The sequence below is a fragment of the Megascapheus bottae genome, chromosome 9 (assembly GCF_031878675.1).
Source record: "Megascapheus bottae isolate mThoBot1 chromosome 9, mThoBot2.hap1, whole genome shotgun sequence".
Classification (NCBI taxonomy): domain Eukaryota; kingdom Metazoa; phylum Chordata; class Mammalia; order Rodentia; family Geomyidae; genus Megascapheus; species Megascapheus bottae.
Window position 1 is genome coordinate 38,540,863 of NC_143517.1, and position 24,231 is coordinate 38,565,093.

Here is a 24,231-nt window from a genome sequence, read left to right on the forward strand (position 1 = left end):
CTGTGGCTTGAAGCACTGAACACCTGCATTCCTAGATACCTTTCCTCCTCACCCCCATCCAGTAAACTAGAATGGTTTGTTGGAGATAGCAAATGGCTTCTTTGTAGGATGAAGACATTATCGGAAGAACACTTCCATTGTATTAGTTGCAGGAAATCACTAGTGAGGGAGGACCACCATTGCCTCATAGATACTCACATAGAGGGGTGCCAGGTGAGCTAGACAGGAAAGGGCTTTCTTAGAAGGAAAAGCACAGGCAAAGGCATGGGGTTGTCTCATCAAAGTTAAATAAAGGTCCAAAGATCAGCAGGAGAGGAAAGGAGAAAGCAGAGCTATTTCGAATTCTAATGACATTTTTTTAAGCCCTGAAATAGCAGACATGCTTACGTTCCTATGCAAGTCACAGTTGCTAAAAAGAAAACCTTTTGGCTGACACTTTCTTATGAGCTGTGCTCTTGCTTTTATCCCTCTGCTGTGAATAATCAAGAATCTTCCAAATGTCCCACTATTCCCAAGGGGGAGTATGGTCTGGATCCGCTCCTATCTGTTACACACACCCTGTGAGTTCTGACCGTTAATGTGAATAAATAAGAAATCTGATGTGACTAAACACTGCCATGGGCTGCACAGTGTAGCAAAAGGCTAATTTATTTTTGATCTACCACTTATGTATAAACATCTGCCTCAGAGCATCTCACCTTCTCTCCAGCTAAGTTGATGAAACACCTGAATATTATACAGCAGAACTTGGATTCATTTCTTCCTGTGCCTTTTTAAACTCTGGCTCTAAACATCTGTTTTCCCTGTGGAAGGAGAATTTCATCAGCAAAACAACAGCATTAGAAATCCTATATATAAATAAGTACTGTTTTGGAGGGTGATACTAGGATCTGAACTTAGAGTCTTGTGCTTGCTAGACAGACACTCTATTGGTATCTAGGCCTTTTTTGTACAGATTTTTTTTTGGCCAGTTCTAGGGCTTGAACTCAGGGCCTGGGCACTGTCCTTGGGCTTTCTTAAGGCTAGAGCTCTTTGAGCCATAGCACTTCTAGCTTTTTTTCCTATGTATGTGGTACCAAGGAACCCAACCCAGGTTTTGTGGGGTTTTTGGTTCTTTTTTTTTCTTTTGTCAGTTCTGAGGCTTGAACGCAGGGCCTGAGCACTGTCCCTGGGCTTTCTCAAGGCTAGTGCTCTAGCACTTGAGCCACAGCACCACTTACGGCTTTTTTCTATGTATGTGCTACCGAGGAATCAAACCAGGTCTTGATGCACACTAGGCCCACTACCACTAAGCCAAACTCCTGGTCCCAAACATCCCAGGGCTTTGTGCATCCTAGGTGAGCACTCTACCACTAGGTCAGGGTCCCAGTCCTGTATTGATTGCTTTTTGAGATAGGTGCTCACCTCCTACACAGGCCTGGACCACAATCTGCCTATTTTACAATTCTGTCATGACTGAGATGAGAGCTGCTTCCAGAGATAGAGTCTCAGACATTTTTGCCCAGGCTGACCTGAAACCATGGTCCTCTAACCCCAGCCTTCCACACAGCTGGAATGATGGGCATATACCACTGCCCCCAACTAGTGGTTGAGAAGGGGGAAAGTTTCTTCTGTATGCTCAAGCTGGTCTCGAACTGCCGTCCTCCCAATATCAACCTCCCAAACAGCTAGGGTTACCAGTGTGAGCCACCAGCATCTGGACATAAATATACCAGTGTATCAGCGATATTCACAAGACAATATGTTGGAAATAAACCTTACAATTTGGAAAGGGGTGGGGAGAGGGCAAGTAGGAGAAAAGCATGGGAAGGGGTAACAAAGTTTGAGCAACAATGTACTCACTACCTTACATACATATGTAACACTATAACCCCGCTATATATCATCCCAAAAATAAAATTGAAATATATACATACACACATGTACCAGTGATTGAGACACTTCAATGAATAGACAGCAGTTTCTACTCACTATGACTTCCTTAACTACTCGGATAATCAAACATTTCTCTTTGTTTGTGTACACAATCCATCAAAAATAATTACCTATCAGGAGGCACAGATCAGGGGATCATGGTTCAAAGTCAGCAGGGTAAAAAGTGAGTATGACCCTATCAACAAACAAACTGGACATGATGGGTTATGTCTACAATCCCAGCTATACAGGAGACGGAGATAGCAGGATTATAAATCTAAAGCCAATCTGGACAAAAAGCTCAGGGCCTTTTCTGAAAAGTAACCTAAAGCAAAAAAAAAGGGGGCTAGAGGTGTGGCTAAAGTAGCAGAGCATCTATCCACCAAGTATGAGACCCTGGGTTCAAACTCCAAAACTGCCATAAAATAATAATAAAAATAAGTATCACTTGAACTACATAGAATTATGCTGGCTTTATATATGGTTTATTGTTAGTTCCTTGTAAAGCATGCATCCCCCTTTCACCTTCCTAACAGAGCCGGTTTTATTCAGCTGTCACATAGCTAAGTGTCTCAGAGGCCAGGAACAGATAGCTCCCCCAACTAAAGGCAATCCCATCATTGGAATAACTGGCTCAGGCCCAGGTGAACAATACAGTGGTTTGACTCACCTCTGTCAGATCTATTGTTGGCTGCATCTTCAAGTTGCTAGCAAGATGGCTATGCTGATGCCAGATGGGATTATGCCTATAAAGAGCAACCCACAGGGTCTTCCAACAATGCCCTTCCTAATAGAGAAGCCTCAAGTCTGTTTCTGAGCCGTAGATTCTTTACTGAAATTAAAGACAACATATAACCCATCAGCCTCTGAAGAATAGAATCAGTTTTATACACTATAAGATCTCAAATTCTAAATTTCTGCTTCCTTTGTCATTCTCCTGCCAACATGGAGAAATGGTCATGAACCCCTTAGCATGCATGAGACATTTGCCTCCTTGTAAGTAATCACAGCTGTATGGATAGAGACCTTTTGATTGAAATTCAGTAAAGTCCCACGAGCTCCGCAGAATCAAGTGCTCCACCACCACAAACATTCCCTGCACGGTATTATAAAGTATTTATCACACAATTGTGTAATAATTTCTTTGTACTACCTTCTTTACTACTAGACTGGAAGCTGATAGAGGGATCACACAACTGTAAAAATTTCCTTGTACCTTCTTTACTACTCGATTGGAGGATGATAGGCAAGAAAGTCTATGATCCTCTTTTTTTGTGGATCATGGGGCTTAAACTCTAGGCCTGGCATTGTCCCTGAGATCCCTGAGATCTTCAGCTCAAGGCTACCACCTACCCAGGAGCCACAGCTCCACTTCCCCTTTCTAATGATTAACTGGAGATAAGAGTCTCAAAGTCTTTAGTGCCCGGGCCAGCTAGCTTTGAGCGGAGATCCTTTGATCTCAGCCTCCTGAATAGCTAGGATTACAGGCGCAAGGCTGATGTTTTATTTATTTATTTTTTTTGCCAGTCCTAGGTTTGAGCTCAGAGCCTGAGCACTATCCTTGGACTTTCTCAAGGCTAGAGCTCTACCACTTGAGCCTCAGCACCACTTCCGGCTTTTTTCTATGTATGTGGTACCAAAGAATCGAACCTGGGTCTTCATGCATGCTAGGCAAGCACTTTAACCACTAGGCCAAACTCCCGGCCCCATGATGTTTTATTTTTTAAAAAGTAAAATAAGGACTGGGATGTAACTCAATGGCAAAGTGCTTGCCTAGCAAGTACAACATCCTATGTTCAATCCTCAATACAAAAAGAAAGAAAGAAGGAAGGAAGGAAGGAAGGAAGGAAAGGAAGGAAGGAAGGAAGGAAGGAAGGAAGGAAGGAAGGAAGGAAGGAAGGAAAAAAGAAAAGACAAAAATATAGTTTTGAACAAAACACTAAGAGGCCGGGAGTTTGGCCTACTGGTAGAGTGCTTGCCTAGCATGCACAAAGACCTGGGTTCGATTCCTCAATACCACATACACACACAAAAAAAAGCTGGAAGTGGTGCTGTGGCTCAAGTGGTAGAGCTCTAGCCTTGAGGAAAGCCCAAAGACAGTGCTAAGGCACTGAGTTCATGCCCCAGAACTAGCAAAAAAAAAAAAAGTCACTAAGATCTTGCATGTTCTACACAGGGTCTAAGCAGGCATAGTCCAGCCCAGGATAGAATTTCTCTCTCTACATTAAATGAGAAGTGACCATAGGACTTGTTTCACCAATTGACAGTGGATAGAGATAACATGGGTCACTTCCGGATGGAGGTTTAAGAGCCAGTAACTGTTCTGCACATTCTTGTTCACTTCTAGCTAATGCCCAGCAATTTTAAAACGGTAGCTTCTCTATTGCCTGGGCTCCTGAGAGAGAACTCATCTGCTGAATGACGGTAAACTTGAAGCAAAAGTAAGAAATGAACCTTTTCACTGGTGACTAGCAGGTTGTTTTCTCCCTGCAGTAAAAATACAGGCCACCCTGACTGATGTGGCAGAAGAGTAGCAGGACCAGATTTATATCTTTAAAAAGTAATAGAAGTGCGCCGGGAGTTTGGCCTAGTGGTAATGTGCTTGCCTAGCATGCACAAAGTCCCGGGTCCAATTCCTCAGTACCATATACATAGAAAAAAGCCAGAAGTGGTGCTCAGGCTCAAGTGGTAGAGCTCCAGCCTTGAGAAAGTCCAAAGACAGTGCTCAGGCTTTGAGCTCAAGCCCAGGACTGGCAAAAAAAAAAAAAAAAAATACTAATTACAATTTAAAAAAAAGCAACAACAACAAAAAAAGTAATGGAAGTATAGAGACTCCCTTCTTGAACACTTATTTGTTTAACATGTCATTTGAAATATGATGTAAAAATCAATGTTAATAAATTCTTTAATAAAAAAATTTATATGCAATTTAACATTTGATGAAAAAAAAGTAATGGAAGGGCTGGGAAGGTGGCTGAGTGGTAGAGTGCTTACCTGGCATTTATGAAGACCTGGGTTCCATTCCTCAGTATCACAACAATACACAGAAAAAGCTAGAAGTGGTACTGTGGCTCAAGTGGTAGAATGCTAGCCTTGAGCAACAGAAGCACAGAGACAGTGCCCAGGCCCTGAGTTCAAGTCACAGGACTAGCAAGGAAAACAAAAGTAGGCCAGGTGCTTGGCTCACACCTGTAATTCTAGCCACTCTGGAGGCTAAGAGACTCTTATCTCCAATTAATCTTTAAAAACGGGAAGTGGAGCTGTGGCTCAATGATAGGGCGGTAGCCTTGAGTGAAGAGCTCAAGAGTTCAAGCCCCATGACCCACAAAAAAAAAAAAAAGTAATGGATAAGCCAGGCCTCTAGTGGTTCACACCTGAGGTTGAGGCAAGATCACAAATTGGAGATCTGCACTCTTATCGTGAACCTATCATGCTCTTGGTGTTAGAGAATGAATGGGTCAAATAACCATGCCTTTGTGAGAAGGGGAAGATACTGAAGCTTCTTAAGAGTTTCCATATTGCTTGATAGTGTCTTGAATCTAGGAGTATGGAACTGAAATCCAAAATCATAGGATTTGAAACCTGTAAGATCATTTTGATGAATCTTCTTAAAGATAAAATAAGATCCAGAAAAATTTTATATACATACATACAAATTTGACATCAGGAGAAAATGATCTTTAGTATTCTAAGACATCTCCAATTAACATGGCTTAACTGGATCTCTTGATTTTGTCCGTCAAATATATATTTCTAAGCCAGGAACCAATTGCTCATGCCTATAATCTTAGCTACTCAGAACTGAGATTTAGGGATTTCCATTCAAAACCTTGCTGGGGGCTAGGAGTGTAGCTTAGTGGTAGAGTGCTCGCATAGCTAGCATGCACAAAACCCTGGGTTAAATTCCTCGGTACCACACACACAGAAAAAGTTGGAAATGGTGCTGTGGCTCAACTGGCAGAGCTCTAGCCTTGAACAAAAAGTGTCCAAGGACAGTGCACAGGCCCTGAGTTCAAGCCCCAGGACTGGCAAGAAAAAAAAAGAAAGCTATCCTGGGCAGAAAAGTAGCACTGTGGCTCAAGTGGTAAAGTGCTAGCCTTGAGCAAAAAAGAGCTCAGGGACAGTGCCCAGGTACTGAGTTCGAGCCCCAGAATCAGCAAAACATACACACACACACACACACACACACACACACACACACACACACGCACGCACGCACGCACGCACGCACGCACACAAGCAATCTTGTAAATACAAAAGGGTGCACCTACGCTTCAGAAATCTCTCCCATCTCTCTCTAACCTTCATAATATTCACTTTTTTGTGGGGGTCATGGGGCTTGAACTTGGCCTGGGCACTGTCCTTGAGCTCTTCAGCTCAAGGCTACCACCCTACCCTTGAGCCAAGCCCCACTTCCGATTTTCTATGGGTTAGTTGGAGATGAGAGCCTCAGGTCCTTTTGTGCCCAGGCTGGCTTTGAACCTTGACCCTCAGATCTCAGCCTTAGCTAGGATTACAGGTGTGAGCCACAGCACCTGGCTTAACCTTCATAACATTCTAACCTTCATAATCTTTACCAACATCTGACATCATTTTACATTGCTATTTGGTATTAACACATTGGAATTCCATGGAGGCATTTTGGTCTTTGAAAAATCTTCAGTACCTGATAGTGCCTAGCATACAGCAGGTATCTGACAATTATTTGCTAGATAAACCAATTATTATTTAATCCTAAGATCAAGAAATGTTCAAATGGCAATATTGCTTTGAGCCGAGGGAGAACTTAATCTAAGGATTTACCCGAAACTGAAAGCAGAAGTGTTGCTGTCCTTGCACAGTCAGCACAGCTGCCTTGGTTTGGATGCCTTCACACTGGCCTTGAGATCTCTGCCTAGGACCCAATATCAGCCCACTAATATGCTCAGCAGCAATGACCCTGAAATGACAAGGCTAATATGGGAAACAAAATCTCATCACAGCTCTAAATTGGTGACTCCGACCACATACTGTCAGTACCCACTGAGCTCCCTCACTCCTAAGTCATTCTGCCAGAAAATTACAGAAACAAACTCAAGCCACCAAGCAAACCTCTGCTGTGAGAGATCGAGTTCCACAAATCATCCATTCAGCAAACTTGCATTAAGTGGATACTATAGGCCAGATACTTCTAGATGCCTCAGCTGAAACTCTTTTAGATAAGTACCTGATGTTTTGTTATTTTTATTGTGATTGATGTTCCATTTATGAGAGTTTACTATTATTTCTGTCACCAGCATCTTGTTGATTATTCATAGAAAGCTGGAGGCAAGTGAGGGATCCCCTGGAAACCTAAGGAAAGGCATCTAGGTGTCCCTGATCTATTTTCCCTGCCATGGAATGTAATGTTATCAAAGCAGTCAAAACACCAGCTGCTTGTTTTCTCTTAAGAAATGATCTCTGGGGCTAAGTGTGTAGCCCAAGTGACAGAGTGCTTCCTTAGCATCTGAGCAGCCTTGGGATCAACCCTTAATACTATTAAAGAGGGAAGGGAGGATAAGAAAAATTGAAGACAAAGAGAAAGAGAGGAGAAAGGAAAGAGGGAAGAAGAAAGGGCGGGAGGGAAGGAAGGAAGGAAAGAAGGAACTTCATCTATATTAAGATCCTGGTGTCTGAATTATGGGGGTGAGAAGAAGCAGTTGGTCTTATTTCAGAAAGGAAACTCTCTACCCCTACTTTGACAAAATTTAACCCTCAGAGTCCTATAAAGGTATCGGATGGTGATGGGTAAATAAATGGCTGGTTGCACTGAATCCTTATCTGTATTCCAAGAACGAGGTCTTGATGTCTACTACTTTTCTTTTTGTCCATATATTTTTATTGTAATTAATAGAAGGGTTACATGATATTTGCCAGATAGATGGTGCATTAATTCCCATACATTGATACCCTTTCTCATGTCTACTACTTTTTATCTCTTCATATGATCTGTTGCAACCTAGCATGATACAACAGAAACAGTTCAAGAGCTAACAAGATGCTGACTGCAGTTATATGCAAATAGAAATAGTCACGATGATGACACATAAATCAGAGCTCAATTTTGCCACATCTTTCAAATTTCTTTCCAAAGCATACTTTTTTAGGGGGTAGGGGTTGGTTCTGGGGCTTGAACTCAGGAGCTGGGTACTGTCTTTGAGCTTTTGCCCTCAGGGCTATTGTTCTATCCCTTTGAGCCACAATGCCATTTCTAGTTTTCTGGTAAATTGGAGATGAGTCTCATGGACTTTCCTGTCCAGGCTAGCTTTGAACAGTGATCCTCAGATCTCAACCTCCTGAGTAGCTTAGGATTACAGGCATGAGCCACCGGTGTCCAGTTTCCTAATACTTTTGACAATAATTTATAGAAAAATTGCCTGGCTAAAATCTATTTTTCAACCCATCAAACAACTTCCTTCTGGGTAACCCTCACCAAGAAGTTATTACCTTGAGAACTTAACTTGTCCATAGGACTTTCCTTCATTCCCAAGAGCCTAGAGCCACTAAGCATTCTTAACATGATAAACTCATTTCCATGGGCTAGCCCACAAAGTAGATAGCTTAATTCAACAGAAATCCCTCCTAAGGCAGTTCTAATTGGTTAAAGGTGAAATCAGCTGGACTTTAGAGCCATCCTCAACACCGTCATTCACACAAGGTGCTAACTCTTTGTGTATTATTTCTCTGTCCAAATCTCCTTCTCATGACAGCACTGAGTTTTGTGGCCCATTCTAAAACCCTCCAGTATGATCTTGGCATAACTTGATGGCAACTCTGAAGTCCCTATTTCCATGTCAGGTAACATTCACAGATTCTGGGATTTTAGACTTCAATATATTGTTTTGGAGGCTACAATCAGCCCACAATAATACTCAAAAAAGTCTGTCTTATGATAGATCAGAAAAGTTCCCATCAAATGGCACTATAAACATGAGCCAGCCCTAAGATTCTCCGGGTCTTTGCTTTTTTCCGGGGGGTGAGGGGGTCATGAGGCTTGAACTCTGGGCCTGGGTGCTATCCCTGAGCTCTTCAGCTCATGACTACCAGTCTACTCCTTGAGTCACAGCCCCACTTCCCGTTTTCTAGTGATTAATTGGAGATAAAAGTCTCATGTTCTTTAGTACCCAGGCTGCCTTTGAACCTTGATTCTCAGATCTCAGCTTCCTGATTAGCTAGGATTACAGGCATAAGCCACAGCACCCAGCTTCTCTGGACTTAACTGAGAAGCTGGAATAATGTCTTCCCGTTTTGCTTGCTGCCACTTATAAAGGAGTTTCCTTTATTCTCCCTTCTTTCATTTACTATTTCCTTCCTTTCTTCCTTCCTTCCTTTCCTTTCATTTCTTTCTTCCTTCCCCTCCCTTTTCCCTATCTTCTTACCATTCTTCCTCCTTTTTTTTTCTACTACCGTGACTACTCACTAAACTATAGCTTCATGTTGGTGCTGTGGAGTATACAGAGATGAAATGAAATTCCCACGATTTGTGAAGATTTGGTTGTATGCAAAAAATAATAATATATAAGGCAGAAAGTGATAACTGCCATAAAAGTCATAGACACTGTGCCAAAAAATCAGAGAAAATAGATTAATTCCTGCTGAGGAGAATCAAGCAAGATATTTGAGCTTGACCTTAAAGAATCTGGATTTTTCAGAGATCAGAGAAAGAGTTCCCAGCTGAGCTGGGAGCAAAGGCACACAGACAAGAATGTACAGTGCATTTATGCATTTCTCAGCATGTAAGAGGCCCTTCAGATGTGTTTGCTACAAATACATTTCAGAAATTTTAATAGAAAAGAAATTGAAAAGGAGAAAACACCAAAAGTATAATAACAATGGCAAGCTCTGCCTATGTACACACACACACACACACACACACACACACACACACAAAGTGCATCCTTTTGTGTAGCTTTTCCAAGTTTTCTAAATAAGCATGCATTATTTACAATTAGGAAACTGTTGAATTAAATGTTGGGGGTGTTTTTGGTTTTGATTTTGTTTTTGTTTCTTGTGGGTCATGGGGCTTGAACTGTGGGCCTCAGCACTGACCCTGAGCTCTTCAACTCAAGGCTACCACCCTACCCCTTGAGCCACAGCCCCACTTCCCATTTTCTAGTGGTTAATTAGAGTCTCATGGACTTTAGTACCCAGGTTGCCTTTGAACCTTGATCCTCAGATCTCAGCCTCCTGAGTAGCTAGGATTACAGGCATGAGCCACCAAGCCTAGCTGAATGAAAGGTTTTTATATATTCTCTCTCTCTCTCTCTCTCTCTCTCTCTCTCTCTCTCTCTCTCTCTCTCTCTCTCTCTCTCTCTCTCTCTGTCTCTCTCTCTGTCTCTCTCTCTCTCTCTGTCTCTCTCTCTGTCTCTCTCTCTGTCTCTCTCTCTGTCTCTCTCTCTCTCTCTCTCTCTCTCTCTCTCTCTCTCTCTCTCTCTCTCTCTCAAAATAAAATGAATCTTCTCAGATCCAGGATTATAGCTGAGGTACCACCATCTTGTCTACCATGACAAGGGGGTAGCATATGACCAGGAAAGACTAGCTCCAGCAGTGAGCTCCTGGGCGTTTGCATTGTTTTTCTACCCACTTCCAGACCCAAGTAGAACTTGACGTTTTCTCTTAGGTAAGTGACGTCTGCCCTCTGCTGGTGATTCAAAAGTTATCAAGGCATTGCTCAAAAAGAGCTGTACTCATTACCTGACTTATTAAATGGTAATCCCTCTGTACAAAACTATTATTATTATTATTATTATTATTATTATTATTATTATTATTATTATGGTTTTTAAAAGTTACTAAGGTCCAAGTTTGCCTTTTCCATCTCCCAGGAAAAGTGAGAAAGAGGCAAAAAATGTGAAATCATCTTTCTGATCTTAAAGATGTTCGTTTTCTTGCTTGTTAGGTTTTCTATTTCTTTAACATTAGAGAGAAAACGTCCAATAATTCACTGTCCTCCTGGACCCCTGATGTAGCTCACCCTGGGCTGGGACCTCAATCTCACCACCCAAGTAGGAGAAGGAGTCCTTCGCTCAAGGGTAATAGGGCAGGATAGGTGTGGTTTGCAGGCTGTAGGGATTAAGGATCGGTGCAGCCCCCACATAGCTCCCAAAGTCGGGTGGGAGGTGTGCAGGAAGTGACTGTGGGAATCACTAATGTGGAAAGCAGTGAGCAATTCAAGATCTTCAGCCAGGGATTTTTCTGAACTAGGCTGAGAATTCTGTACCTCAATTCTACTGGCTTCCAGGCATGGCCAATTAGTAGCTGCAGGGACTGTCCTGTGCAGCCAGGTGTTTAGCAGCATCCAGTCTCCACTTACTAGGTGTCAGTGACACTCTCCCCTCAGAATCTCTGGACATTGTCAAGGGCCTGGTACCACAGGAAGGGAAGTCAGGAGGCAGAATCAACGCCTGCTGAGAACCACAACTTTATTCCTAGAGTCCTTTCCTTCTAAGTCATCAATTTACTGATGGATGATCATGGATCATTTTGGATACAAATACACAAACAAACAGGACAAAAAACTCTTTATGCGGGGCCAGGAGTTTGGCCTAGTGGTAGAGTGCTTGCCTAGCATGCACGAATACCCAGGTTCGATTCCTCGGTCCCACATACATAGAAAAAAGCTGGAAGTGGTGCTGAGACTCAAGTGGTAGAGCTCTAGCCTTGAGAAAGTCCAAGGACAATGCTCAGGCCCTTAGCCCAAGCCCAAGACTGGCAAAAAAAAAAAAAAAAACCAAAACTATGCCACTGAAGCAGGCCCTTCACCTTCTGTGACTTGAGTTCATGAACTGTAATAAGCTGATACCATAATGTCTATCCTCCAAGACTGTTGTCTAGGTAACAAAAAGTTAGCAAGCAAGGCCGGGCACCAGTGCCTCACACCTCTAATCCTAGCTACTCAGGAGGCTGAGATCTGAGAACTGTGGTTCAAAGTCAGCCGAGGCACTAAAGTCTGTGAGACTCCTATCTCCAATTAACCACCAGAAAATGAAGTGGTTCTGTGGCTCAAGTGGTAGAACAGTAAAGCCTTGAACTGAAGAGCTCAAAGACAGTACCCAGGCCCACAGTTCAAGCCCCACAACCAACAACAAACAAAAAAAAAAAAGTTAACCAGCAGCCATGATATATAAGGCAGCGTAACAAGCACCTTTAGGAGGGACAAAGAAGGTCCTTGGTGGAAGTATGGCAATGTGCAGACGGGCTTTGGAAGTAAAGGAAACCATGAATGGCTACAGTTGGTATTTTGAGGAAGGCTGAATACAAGTGCACAATCTCTGCTTATACTTTTGAAATCCAGCATCTCTGGCCTTTCTCTTTTTTTCCTTCCTGCCTTGGACATAAAAATCTATTTAGGGGCCATGAGTTTGGCTTAGTGGTAGAGTGATTGCCTAGTATGCACGAAGACCCAGGTTTGATTCTTTGGTACCACATACATAGAAAAAGCCATAAATGGTGCTGTGGCTCGAGTGGTAGAGTTCTACCCTTGAGAAAGCCCAAGGACAGTGCTCAGGCTCCAGGTCTGGCAAAAAAAAAATCTATTTAGTAGTAAAACTTGCACTAAAGTAAATGCTACTATTTGTAGTCTTCATTTGTCAGTACTGAGCATAAGCATCCATATTTTTCTGCACAGATATTAATGTATCCAGATGTTAATGTGTCCAGTCTAGGGGTCCTTCTCCCAGAACTCACAAACATGGACACTGTTTTACTTTTCTGAAATCCAAAACAAACTGAATTCCAGAACCTATAGGTCCCCAAGGGCTTTGGATAAGGAAACCAAAACAAGAGAATACTTTAACTCTACATTCACACACCATCTCATTTGCATCATGTACTATGCCAGACAGTGAGAATATGAGATAAATAGGGAAAGATGACTGTGAATTTCCAGGAAGCATGTGAATTTGGCATTTAGAACAGCAGAAGTAGTTCCTGTCCAATATTTCCAGCTACAGTTGATAGCTATCCTCCAGGGAAAGGATGCCATAGCTTCATGGCAGAAGCAGCCCCGTCACCTCCGCAGCCCCTGCCAGATGAATCAACCCTTATGAGAAATGGTGATTCCTTCTAACCAATGCCTGCTCTGCTCTCAAGCCTTCTCCCTGCTCAACCAGTCCAGCAGGCTTGGAGTAAAGTGAACATCTCTGTCCTTAGGTCTTAGCTGTCCAGTGAGTACATGTGAGAAAGGAGAAGAGAAAGCAATCCATATTCCACCTTGTGATTTGACGTGCAGACAAGTAAAGAACTCATCATGGGTTAGTCTGATTAAATGAAGAAATATTTGCAGTGTTCTTTTCCTTGTTTTTTTGTTTGTTTTGTTTTGGTTTTTTTGGTACTAGAGTTTGAACGTCCACTTGAGCCATAATCTAACCTTTTTTGCTTTCTTTCTTCTCCCTTTTTTTTTTTTTTTTTGTTTAAATGTGGGGTCTCATGCTTTTTGCTAGGGCTGGCCTGCACTAGGATCTTTCTACCTCTGTTTCTCCTGTAGCTGAGATTACAAATGTCCATTAGCATGTCTGGCAGCTTTTACAGCCTCTCAAGCAATTATCAATCAAAAGGATTTTAAGGCCGGGAATTTGGCCTACTGGTAGAGGGCTTGTCTAGCATGCACGAAGACCTGGGTTCAATTCCTCAGTATCACATATATAGAAAAAGCTGGAAATGGTGCTGTGGCTCAAGTACTAGCCTTGAGAAAACTCCAAGATAGTGCTCAGGCCCTGAATTCAAGCCCCAGGACTGGCCAAAAAAAAATTTAGTGTTGCTTTTCTTTAAAGTTGGAAGGGAGATTGGAGTGTGGTATCTTGCAACCACCAATCACTATGTGAACAAAAGCTATTTTTTAATACCTCTTGAATTTGAGGACTAAAGCAAGAACCAGAAAACGTGTTCCTGTAGCTAGCTGCAGATTCTTTTAAATAAAGTTTTACTAGAACACAGCCCTACTTACTTACCCACTTTGAGCCATAGTGCCACATCACGTTTTCTAGTAGTTAATTGGAGATAAGAGTTTCATGGCCCAGGCTGGCTATGAACCATGATCCTCAGATCTCAGCCTCCTGAGTAGCTAAGATTACAGGTGTGAGCCACCAGCATCTTGCCAAAAATTGTTTTTTTTTTTTATCTTTCTTTCCTTCCAAGTGGTCCACTAAGCATAGGTCTACAAGGGCAAGATTTGTAAGTGCACTTTTCCTAGAAGTCTTGACACCGTCTTCAACTGGAGGAAAAGCAAAAAGAATTCTAATAGCATCAAAAGAAATCCAGCATGACAGTAGTAGAATTTCACTGAACACACAAAGCTTTCACCAAAAAACAAAAGAAGGAAGGAAGGGAGGGTGGGAGGAAGGGAGGGAGGGAGGGAAGGACAGGAGGCAACGGAATCACCACAAACATCATGGTAAATATTGATTCCAAAATCCTTCCCTTAAACAGATTTTGGTTTAATTTGCCTGCAGGAAAAATGATGGCCACCAGATGGTGCTGTTCCAAAAGTCAATGGACTACCTGCAGGAGCCAATGAATCACTGATATCCTGAAGGTGCTCAGAGGTGACTTCCCAGCTAACTCTCCAAAAACTGTTCCATGGAAAAGCACTATACTGGTGGCAAGTTTCTATGCTAAGACCCCATTTCTTACTGGCAAAGAGACACAGGGTAGAACTTGTCACAGTCAGAGCTTGGAGTGTTGTCGGCCCAAACTGGTACCTTCGTGAGAGTAACACATGACCTTTCCTTGCATCTGCTCATCAACACAGAAATTGACAAGGGTTCCTTTGTGTTATCCACTTCCCTTAACTACACTGGTGATGAATAAATCAAAACAATATGAGAACATATGAAGCTGTTATATCTAATTTAGCAATTAATAATTAAGATTAAGAGAACTGTTTATCATTTAGAAACATGAGGATTCATCCTTTCAATTACCATCTGGATTTCTCTCACACATTACTTGATTTTTTTAAGCCTTGTTTACTTTCATGCAAAAACCCTCCAATTTTGCTAATTTGGCAAGCCACATACTCAACTAATCTTAGCAGAGCACAAAATGAAATATGAAGGAGCTCAGCTCTTGAGCCTCTCTCTTACAATGAAGAGAGCGTGGGGGTGTGACAGACCCGCCTGCCTATCACATCAACCATGCGTTACCTGGACGAGCCACCGCATACTCCTCAACCTTGGAGGCAAGGTAGGACAGAGATGGAGGAAGTGAGTGCCTCCTTTCATAATGGAAAGGTACTGGCTCTAGGAGGCTTTCTGTGTCATTCTGTGTCTTCTCCAGGTCTCTGGAACCACATTCCCCATCAATCACAGTTGTTCCAATAAAGGTTAGGTTGTTTTTACTGACTCCCAAAGCCTGTCACAGTTACATGTGCCACAAGCCAAATAGTTGAGTGAGTAAGGGGCTAGTTTCACTCCTGTAACCAAGAAATTGACAGAGTAAGCCAGCCCTAACTAGCAAGGCCACTCAAGGAATAGGCTCCTTCCGTGTCCCCATCCTGCTATCCTTAGCAAATGATTGCGAAATGGCTGGCATCCTCCAGCACCAGATCTCCACTTCAGGCAGAAAAGGGACAAAGAGACAAGGCAACAGACTTATACCAGCTAGGTTATCCATTTTTTTCCTTAGGACAACGACTTTCCTAGAAGCTTCATCCAATGGAAAAGGAAATCCTTTCCCTTATATTTCATTGCGCAGAACTTACCCACAAGAACCTGAATGAGTCTAAGAAGTTTTGAATGGGTATGTTATCACCCTAAACCAAACTAAAGATATAATAGCAAAGGAGGACAGATAAGGTAGACACAGATAGGGGTGGAAGGTACTCACACTAGTCATCGGAGGGCCTGCCGTCTAAGAGGGGACTCCACATCAGATAGCAACAATAAACCATCTAGTGCAGCTCCTGTGAGAGGTGCAGCCCTCCTTCGACACAGATGTGACCACACTGGACACCCAGTGTTGGGTAAGCCATTCATCAATGGAGGCTGGTGGCTTCTAGATGCCAGCTTTGCATCTCCTGGAGTCCGGCCCTCATCCAGTCCTCATACCCACCCAACTCTCTCCTCTCTCTATTCACTCCTATCCCTACTCACCTCCTCCCCATCTTTCCCTCTCCTCCAGCTCTGACAAATCTGGTCCTTTTTATTTCCCAAATCTCTAACTTACACACAAGGATCTGCCTTTCCAATGGCTAAGGTCTGGAAATTTAGAAACTAAGAGTATCCTCCTTTCTTCATTGCTCTGTTTTCTTTGAGTCACCTTTCTCTAAGGAAAGTACCACAGAATGCTATGCATACCAAGTGGGCAAAGGGCACATGCAGGCTGTAAAGAAGTACCAGAAACCAGATAGATATAGATATAGATACAGATATAGATATAGATACATTTTTACATAGTCTCACTCTGTTGCACAGGCTAGCCCAAACTTGTCAACCTCTATCACCCCAAAATGAATGGATGAACATTGAAACAGCAAGCAGGCAGTACACCACAGCTGTAACCCACCAGTCCCAGAAAGAGTAAGGAGCACAGTGGTGCAGAAGTGTGATTCATCCATAATGGCATAGAACAGCAGAGGCCACTCTGGGGAAATCCTGTCTTCTGGCTCTTTGAGAAGTAAGTAAAAATGAGGCAAACTTTAGAGCACAAAATTGGGCCTATCAAAGAGCAAGGCAGTTGGGCCTGGTGGATTACGCCTATAATCCTAGCTACTCAGGAGTCTGTGATCTGAGGATCATGGTTCAAAGCCAGCACGGGCAACTAAAAAGTCCATGAGACTCTTATCTCTAATTAATCACCAGAAAACTGGAAGTGGCACTGATGCTCAGGGGTAGAGCAATAGCCTTAAGCTGAAGAGCTCAGGGACAGTGCCCAGGCCCAGAGTTCAAATCAAGTCCCACGACCAAAAAAAAAACTGGGCGCAGTGGATCATGCCCACAATACTAGCTACTCAAGAGGCTGAGATCTAAGGATCATGGTTCAAAGCCAGCCTAGGCACTAAAGACCCTGAGGCTCTTATCTTCAGTTAATCACTAAAAAAAAAAGGAAGTGGAGCTATGGCTCAGGGGTAGGGTAGCCTTGAGCTGAAGAGCTCAGGGACAGAGCCCAAGCCGCAGAGTTCAAACCCCATGACCCACACCAAAAAAAAAAGAGCAAGGCAATCACCAAGAACTACAAACCTTCCAAAGAGTAAAACCCTCTGGGATTCTTAAAAGAGAGAACACTGATTCACTTGTGCAAAATAAATAAATACATAAAACAAAATAGGGCTGGACATAGTAGTACACACCTATAGTTCTAGGTACTCAGGAGGTGGGGCTAGCATGATCGAGGTTTGAGGCCAGCACTATCAAAAGTGTAAGATATATCACAAACAAACTAAAGCAAAAATAAAAGAGGGGAAGGGCTGAGGGATATGGCTGAAATGGCTAGATATGTGCCTAGCACGAGTGAGGCCATAATTTCAAACCCCAGTACTGTGAAAATAATAATAATAATAATAATAATAAATTCAATTGGAGATAGTTTTCAGGATTTTGAAAGTTATTCCCTTAGCCAAGTGCCAGTGGCTCACACCTATAATCCTAGCTACTCAGGAGTCTGAGATCTAAGGATCACAATTTGAAGCCAACCCAGGCAGGAAAATCAGTGAGACTCTTATTTCCGATAAACTACTCAGAAAATGTACTTCAAGTGGTAAAGGGCTAGCCCTGAGCACAGAGAAGCTCAGGAAGAGTGCCAGAGCCCTGCATTCAGAGCCCACGACTGCCCCCCCCCTAAAAAAAAGTTATTCGCTTTATTTGAGGAAATATTACCATGCACACACTTAGTTCCACATAACAACTTGCTAACAGTACTCATGGAAGTTGTATGTTAGGGCTTGAACGCTGGGCCTCACACTCTCATTCAGCTTTTTTCCAGCTATTTCTCTCACAGCTGGCACTTTATCACTTAGGTCACATCTCCAGTTTCAGCTCTTTGCTGGTTATTTAGAGATAAGATTCTTATGGATTTGTCTGCCTAGGCTGGCTCTAATCCTCAGAGCTCAGTCTCCTTCCTGAGTAGCTAGGATTAAAGACAAGATATGAGCCACTGATACTCAGCTGGAATTCTTAATTACACAGAACAAACTATGAATAATCTTATTTTTTTAAGTGTTCAAAATTGGAGAAACACATTAAAAGCCCATTTCTCTTAGTTCCTCTTCTAGGATGATCACAGGTATTGGTAATAAGGAGTAAGAAAACAGGTTTTTAAAACTGCCATGTGCTGGGTGCGGTGGCTTATGCCTATAATCCTAGCTACTCAGGAGGCTGAGATCTGAGGATTAAAGTTTCAAAGCCAGCCCATGTACAAAATGACCTGAGGCTCTTATCTCCAACAAATCTCTAGGGGGAAAATAATGGTAAGTGGGGCTTAGCTCAAGGGTAGGGCAGTAGCCTGGAGCTGAAGAAAAGTTAGCATGACATTCTATATGAAAGTCAAACAAAAAGCAAGGGACAAATGACATGACTCAAATTGTAAAGCAGTTGCTTAGCAAGTAGAAGACCCTGGATTCAACCCCCAACACCACAGAAAAAAGAACGAAAGCCTGATGTATGGAGCATAGGTTCGACACTGTGGTCTATCAGCATCTTAAACACAAACAAAGAACACAGACCTCACCTCCAGAAGGATGGAACCCAGCCTAGGACCACTCATGTGGTTCTGCTCCACACCCAGGATGAAACCCACTGCTGAAAGTAAGCCATAGAGGCCAAAATTTAAGCAGAGAGTAATTATTAATGTATCAGAAAAAATCACCACAACTTATAGCTTTTTACATTTTTAGATACACTTGCAAAAGAATAAATAAATGATAAAATTAAAACAAAACACACTTAAATTGCTTTGAGTATATTTTTAAGTTACCTACTGGGTAACCAGAACTAAACTGCAAGAGTTTGGAAATCCCATCTCTTCTCTCAAACAATTTACAGTTTTCTTAAAATGTAAACAAATATTTACTTGCTGTGGGCCTTGGGAGTACAAAGATACATAGAGTCCTGGGAGGGGGTGGGGAGAGGGATATGGGGACAAAAACATGAGAAGGGGTATCAATGTGTGATACTACCTCATGAATGTAACTGTAACCCCTCTATCCATTTTCCTGACCATAATAAATAAAAAGACATAGTCCTTGGCCCTTAAGAGAAGCACTAAGTCATAGTATTCTAATGAAAATATTCCATCGTGAACACTTCGTCATGTTCACAATCTAGTCAGTATCACATGGAGAGATGAGGCTAGCTCAGGTCTTTCCTGCTCCCACGTCATGTGGGGCTCCATCCTCATGACCTCCAACATGACCTCTAATCCTACTTAACACCTTACATGCAAATGCCATTAACATAGGGATTCAATGGCTGTGTGCAACACATGGACTTACATAGAACCTGTCATGTCCAAACCATAGAAACTGACTTGAGCCACTGCCATCTTAACAACAGTATCATCCTGAATGCTGAACTGAGAACAGATTGAGAGGGGTGATTGCATAGCGGGAAAATGACTTAGGAGACCACTGTGGTCCCATTGGAATTTAAACCATCAACCCCCACCATCCTTCTTCTCCAAAGGCTGAGCCATAAGAAAACATCTCCCATCTATTACTACAATGTCTTGCAGTTATCATAGAGAGAATGCGGCTGGACATAGGGCTATCACTTCTCAGTAAATAAGAAAAAAATTAAATTGCAATTTGTGTTTCTGACATTCAGGAAAATGGAGTGGACCTGTGTTGCCTTAGGAAGAAAAAAGCTAATATTAGTAAGCTAAAAATAACAATGCAATGCAGAATGTACTGAAATAATTAACCTTGAAGAGGGGCTGCCCCAGTGATCTCATTACATTTCCTCAGATAACTTTCCCAAGCAGTGGCAGATGGGTAACAGGAAACCACTCAACTGTCAGTCACAATGGGGTGCTTTTCAAAGCCTGTAATGATGAAATAAATAACAGAGTCCAAACACATAAGTACAGTGAGGTGATAGTTAAGGAAAATGACATGCACTATGGTCCAATAAATAACTCTCTTAGAATATTCTGTGGTGTGCATCCTTCCCTGCATGTCAGGACCATAGCTGCTGGTATTCTTGAACATCCACCAACAGCATGGGAGCAGGAGAGGAAAGGTGTGAGATTTAAATTGTTAAGCACCATTCTGTTTAGATGCAGAAGGCTGAACAAGTTTTGTTCTTAAATTGCACTTATGGAAACCAAGATCCACAGCTTGGAGTTCTAATATATTGCAGCAGGCAGGGATTTTTTTTTTCTCTTCCCATTGCCTTGGGTGAACTGAAACAAAAACCAATTACCCTCCAAGATCAAAATCTTCAGATGCCTCAAGAACTGTTTTAATTTGGTTTTAGAATTATGGGCTGGCTTCCTCCCTTCTCTAGTAATGTCAGATGTAGCCAAATTAAAAACATTGCCAAGTAATGGAAAGTTACTTAAATTTTTCTCTTACAGCTATTTACAACCAATATGATCATTTTCTGGCTAGCCTTTTCAAATAAAATAATCCCCTAGCTCATTTTGAGCTATTTTTCTCACCCTCTTTATTGACCTCTATCCCTTTATCTCATTTCTTTGGAAGCCTGAACCTCAATTCCATAAATACAGCAAAAATTAGAAAAGACCCTATTTGGAATGAGGTCATGCTATTGAACTTATTTTCAGATTACATCATAACTTAAGCAATTCTGGTCTGCTCTTTAATACAGCCAGAATCCAGGTGTGTCTTAATTTCCACCATTTGGCATCCACAGGGGTTTCAGGATTGCTCTCAAGCTATGTACACACACACACAGACACACACACACACACACGCACGCACGCACGCACTCACGCGCACACACACACACACACACACACGCACGCACGCACGCACACGCGCATGCGCTCACAACACATGCACACACATGCCTCCTGACAACCAACTGCTGCTTTGGCTCTACCGCTTTTCAGGAATAGGTAGACTGGCATTCCTCCACACCTGAATTGGGTCCCATTCACTTCATGGCTATAAGGAATGACCAAGTACAGCTCTGCTCCCTGTTCATAGAGCTATAGAGCTCAGTGTCTCAGGAACAATCCTTTACAGAAAAGTGATCTCTAACTTTGATTGACACCTTAGTGCTACTTGAGAATCCTTTCACATATCTCAGTGGTTCACGTCATTATACTGGGCACTGGCTGTGGGTGAGCAGGATGCTGGACACTGTAGAGGTAGCTGGGCAGCTATTTTGTGCAGCTGTTTCGTGACCTACAATCTTAGGCTGCATTGCAGAAGGACACTCTCAGCCTTCCAGTAGCTTTTTCATGGCTTCAAACAGATGATTTTTATTTTTCATATAATTTTTCTTTTAGGTGCTTTTGTTTTGCTGGGGATTTGTGTGCAGTACATGGTTTTTCTAGGAATGAAGCAAGTCTGACAGAGTCTGGCATCTGCATCCTCTGGAGCACAAGCCAGATGCTGGTATCATTCATTGTACTGGCTTATGGACAGACAAGTTTGCAAACTCATTTCTTTCCCTCCATAAAGGCTCCATCTGGTGGGAGAAACAGGCATAGAAATGGCACATGAAACAATAAGGGAAATGCTTAATGAGAGCAACACAAAATGTATTTTATGAGCATGAAAAGGAGCACCCACCTCACTCTAACACTGCACTGTCCAGTATGATAGTTTTTATATTTTAACTTAGCTTTAGTTTAGTGGTACTGGGACTTGAACTAAGGGCCTTAAGCTTCATAGGCAAACATTCTACCAGCCCTTATTTCCATTCTGAGTCTCTCATGTTTGGCCAGAACCAACCTTGGATCACAATCTTCCTAGCTCCATGTCCTGAGAAGCTGGGATTACAGGCATGTACCACCATGCCAAGTGACAGACCTTTTTAACTACATAACTCATCACTCGTTAAACAATAAGATTAAGCCAGGCACGGTGGCTTACACCTGTAATCCTCACAGGAGGCTGAGGTCTGAGGATCTCAGTTCAAAGCCAGCCCAGGCACTAAAGAACATGAGACTCTTATCTCCAATTAATCACAAAAGAGGAAATGGGGCTGTGGCTTCAGGGGTAGGGTGGTAGCTTTGAGCTGAAGAGCTCAGGGACAGCCCAGGCCCAGAGTTCAAGCCCCATAACCAACAACAACAAAATAAATAAATAATTAATAAGATTGTTGCATAAACCATCATGTTTTAAACTCTTTAGAGGGTTCTAACACTTGAGCCATGCCCCTAGTCCACCTATTAACTTTGATTAAAATTAAGAATTTGACTAGCTCATACCTATAGGAAGCTAAGGCAAGAAGATCACAAATTCAAGAAAGCCTGGGCTACATAGCAAGACTCTTATCTCAAAAAAAAAAGTTGTTTAGTAATTCTAACCACATTTTAAATACTATATAGCCACATATTAGCAATGGCTACAAGATAAGAAGATACAGAATCCTTTGCTATTAGACAAAAGTTTGTGTGAAACTGTTTCAGTAGTAGGAAGTTCAGAGGTGACATTCTGATGCACAGTATTTGAGCAAACAAAAAATTGTTGAGGAGGACCAGGAGTTTGGCCTAGAGGTAGAGTGCTTGCCTAGCATGCACAAAGACCCATGCTCAATTCCTTAGTACCACATACTGCCAGAAGCAGTGCTGTGGTTCAAGTGGTAGAGCTCAAGCCTTGAGAAAAACCAAAGACAGGGCGCAGGCCCTGAGTTCAAGCTCCAGGACTGGCAAAAAAAAAAAAAGTTGAGGGCCAGGAGTTTGGCCTAGTGGTAGAGTATAAAGTCCTGGATTTCCTATGATTCCTGGTATTGCATACACAGAAAAAGCTGGAAGTGGCACTGTAACTCAAGTGGTAGAGTGCTAGCTTGCCCAGGCACTGAGTTCAAGCCCTAAGACTGGCAAAAAATGAAAGAAATTAAGAAAGGAAGAAAGGAGGAAGGGAGGGAGGGAGGAAGGGAGAGAGAGAAAGAGGGGGGGAATATTATTGTAAAAGCAAAAAATGAACATGATAACGAATAATAAGAAATGAATCTAGAACTTCAGGCAGAAACAGCTCATTCATCCCATGTAAATGAGCTTTCCCTCATGTAGGAGGGCCCCCAAATTAACTCCCAGTTCAATTCAGTATACACAGAAAATGCATGCTTCTTTTAATTATGACTTACATAACATCCCAGTGGCAGGGAAAGAGGCTGTCAGAACAGCATCCATCAATCACGCTCGAAGTTCTCAGAGAATGAGAGGGATGAGGTCCTGCTAATGAGCAGATGGCTCTGAGAAGCTGATGGGGAAGACCCACCTGAATACCAAGGTCTTGGAGAACTGTGCTCCATGAGAATGGAGGGGCCACAGCCATGAAAGGGCCAAAGTGAGCCAGGAGGAAAGCAGCAGCATCCTTTTCACCTCCTCCAAGTGGTCCTTGGATGTAGATAATTAAGGGTTATAGAATAAGGGATGATTTGGAAGCCTAGATTAACTTTTAGTTAAGGCCTGGGGGGTGGGGGAGGGAGCAGAGGCTGAAAATCAGAGGAGACGTGAAGGCGTTGGCTAACAATGGAATACACTTGGCAGTGTGTAGTGGGAAGGGAGTAGAAGGACCCAGAGCCATGAAAACACAGAAGAGTAAGAGCGAATTACAGAGAGGCTGAGGGAGACATGAACCATCATCATTTCTGTGGTGGGAAAGCCTCTCCAAGGAAAACCAGGGAAAAGCGTCTAACAGGGCTAGGATTCACATGAAGCTAGTGAGGCTCTTGTCTGGGGTGCAAAACTTAAGAGAATTCGCAAAAATTCAGTAACTAAATATTTCAGTGGAAATTTTTAAAAATCTACGATGGGGCACATTTCAAAATGTTAAATACAAGCCAGGTGCCAGTGGCTCACACCTATAATCTAGATACTTAGGAAGTTGAAATCTGAGGATGGTGGTTGGAAGCCAGCCCAGGCAGAAACATCCCTATGAAACTCTTATCTCCAATTAACCACTCAAAAACCAGAAGTGGTACTGTGACTCAAAATGGTAGAGCTCGGGGACAGCACCCCCAGGTTCTGAGTCCAGACCTCACAACCAACAAAAAAAAAAAAACACCCCAAACTTAAATACAAACTGCTTGTGCAACAACCCTGACTCTCTATGCAATAGCAGTGTCATTTACAGTCAGCCCTGTAGTTCTTATATCCACCTATCAAGTCCTCAACTCAGTGGATTTTTGAGCGTTTATGATGGTACACAAACAGACTGATTAAGGCAAG

The 24,231-nt window shown here is 42.5% G+C and overlaps 1 long non-coding RNA gene across 2 annotated transcripts in view; it reads right to left on the bottom strand.

Annotated features, from left to right (window-relative positions):
• Positions 1–712: 712 nt before the first annotated feature.
• The window catches only part of LOC150059045 (uncharacterized), a 60,750-nt gene continuing 37,231 nt past the window's right edge, over positions 713–24,231 (bottom strand). The window contains exon 3 of one of the 2 annotated variants that reach the window (XR_016536584.1): positions 713–803. This is a non-coding gene — a long non-coding RNA (uncharacterized LOC150059045). Of the gene's footprint in view, positions 804–21,320; positions 21,522–24,231 lie in introns of those variants that run through there. The other variant, XR_016536585.1, reaches the window with a different exon arrangement.